Source organism: Palaemon carinicauda, chromosome 36 (genome assembly GCF_036898095.1).
Source record: "Palaemon carinicauda isolate YSFRI2023 chromosome 36, ASM3689809v2, whole genome shotgun sequence".
Taxonomy (NCBI): Eukaryota; Metazoa; Arthropoda; class Malacostraca; order Decapoda; family Palaemonidae; genus Palaemon; species Palaemon carinicauda.
The window spans coordinates 72317791-72320290 of record NC_090760.1 but is presented as its reverse complement, the minus strand read 5'-3'; the positions used below and the strand labels follow the sequence as shown (position 1 = coordinate 72320290).

At 28.4% G+C, this 2500-nt stretch overlaps 1 long non-coding RNA gene and 1 pseudogene across 1 annotated transcript in view; one reads left to right on the top strand and one right to left on the bottom strand.

The window, feature by feature from the left end:
• LOC137628465 (uncharacterized) overlaps positions 1–2500 on the top strand; it is a 186882-nt gene that overhangs the window by 97264 nt on the left and 87118 nt on the right. The gene's annotated exons all lie outside the window — the stretch shown is intronic.
• Positions 1–2500, bottom strand: part of LOC137628260 (uncharacterized) — a 97216-nt pseudogene that overhangs the window by 81797 nt on the left and 12919 nt on the right.

Here is a 2500-nt window from a genome sequence, read left to right as displayed (position 1 = left end):
AAAAAGAATAGTACAGATGTAAGAGTATATATAGATATATATAAATATATATATATATATATATATATATATATATATATATATATATATACCTGTATATATGTATATACATATATATACCTGTATATATATATATATATATATATATATATATATATATATACCTGTATATATATATATTTATATACCTGTATATATATATATATATATATATATATATATATATATATATAATTGCAATAATTACAGAGGCATTACATTAACGTCAGCTGACATGAAAATATTTAATTTAGTATGCTTTTTCTAGAGACTAGAGAGAAAAATTTATGAAGACCTGAGAGATGAACAAGCGGGATTTAGAAAAGGTAGAAGTTATACTAACTAAATTTTCCTTTTGAGACATGTTTTACACCAATATGTAAAATATAGAAATCCACTTTTGATGGCATTTGTTGACTATGAAAAAGCCTTTGATAGTGTGCACCGGCCAATTTTGTGGAGAGTTCCTCTCAAATATATAAATATGTAAATTTGATAAAGTCGGGTCATGAGTATAGCAAATGCAAAATTAATTTTAGTGGAGTCCTATCAAACGAATTTCCAGAGAACAGTGGAATACGCCAAGGGAATGTGTTGTCACCTATATTGTTTATTCTCCTGATTTTGTAATACATAGAACAGTTGGAGATGGCGGAGAATGATTGGACTGGATTGGTAACAGGAAATTAGTAGACATAGGGTATGCTGATGACGCTGTCCATATTAGCAGAACACCAAGGAACTTGTAAAGCTTGCTTACCAGAATGCATGAAATACCAGACAAGGTTGGGATCAATATAAATAGAAGAAAGACAGAGTTGATGAGAATGGAATATGCAATGAAAGATGAAATATCATTGGAAGGAGAAAGGATTGATGAGATGGAATCCTTTATATAATTAGGAACTGTGATCTCTAATACAGGGTCTTTAGAATTGGAGTTTAATGAAAGATTGAAAAAAGGAAATAATTCAATGGCTAGGTCAAGTAAAATGTGGAGATCAAATCGCCTGAAATTACATATAAAAGTCAGGCTATATAATAGTTTAGTGAGATCGGTGTTTCTCTATGGAGATTTTAGTAGATTTGAGAACAAAGCCCTCAGAAGGATATTGGGAGTTAAATGGCAGGAGAGGATTAGAAATGAAACTATGAGAGAGATTGCTCGAGTGCCATATGTGGATGAGATCATGGTGAGGGGTAGATGGAGATGGTTTGGCATGCTCTTACCAAACTTTCAACTGTGATCCACGAGGCTCTAGAAGAGTTGGAAGACCCAGGCCTACATGACTGAGAGGAGGAGATGATGAATGGAGAAGTACTAACCTAAAAGCTCAATATAGAGACGAATGGCGAAATCTAACCGAGCCCCTTTGCGTCAGTAGGCGTAGGCGATGATGATGATGACGATATATATATATATATATATATATATATATATATATATATATATATATATATATATATATATATATATAGATATTTTATATTATACATATATATATGTATGTATATATATATATATATATATATATATATATATATATATATATATACAGTATATATATGTAAATATACTGTATATATAGATATACATATATGTATATATATGTATATATACTGTATATATATATAGATATACTTATATATAGTATATATATACATATATATATTTAGTTACATGAATATCCATAGATAATAAAACTCGGAGCAACATGCAAATACTTTACTAATGTAAGCGTTGGAATTCTCCTACCTTCTTCTCTTTTCCCGTAGTTTTTGCAAGGCAAGCTATGTGCAGTATGGAAGCAAGTACATATATACACAAGTATATTTCATATATATATATATATATATATATATATATATTATATATATATATATATATATATATATATGCGTGTTTTATATGTGTATGTATATATATATATATATATATATATATATATATATATATATATATATATAGTATATACATACATAACCTTTATTCATGCAGCATACGAGTTTAGCGATAAGCCCATGAATACTCTAAATGGGGCAGCTTTGCACAAGCTTGAGAGAGAGAGGAGAGAGAGAGAGAGAGAGAGAGAGAGAGAGAGAGAGAGAGAGAGAGACTGTACTCACCCTCTTTGCCTGATTCCGCAAACGTGTGGTAGCGTTCATCTGGTAGTTAGAAAGCGTATTAAAAACATTATTTTTTTATATTGTTTCAGTATATTTTGAATAGCAAAGGGTCTTAGTAAAATCAACACGATTTTATAAAATCTTGATTAAGCTTACACTGTTTTTTTTTTTCTAATTACCTTAACGTGTTTTTCAATTTTTTTTTTTTTTTTAGAATTCCGGTTAAGTTTCATTTAAATTTTTTTTTTAGAATTCCGATTAAGTTTCATTTATTTTTTTTTTTAGAATTCCGATTAAGTTTCATTTATTATTTTTTTTTAGAATTCCGATTAAG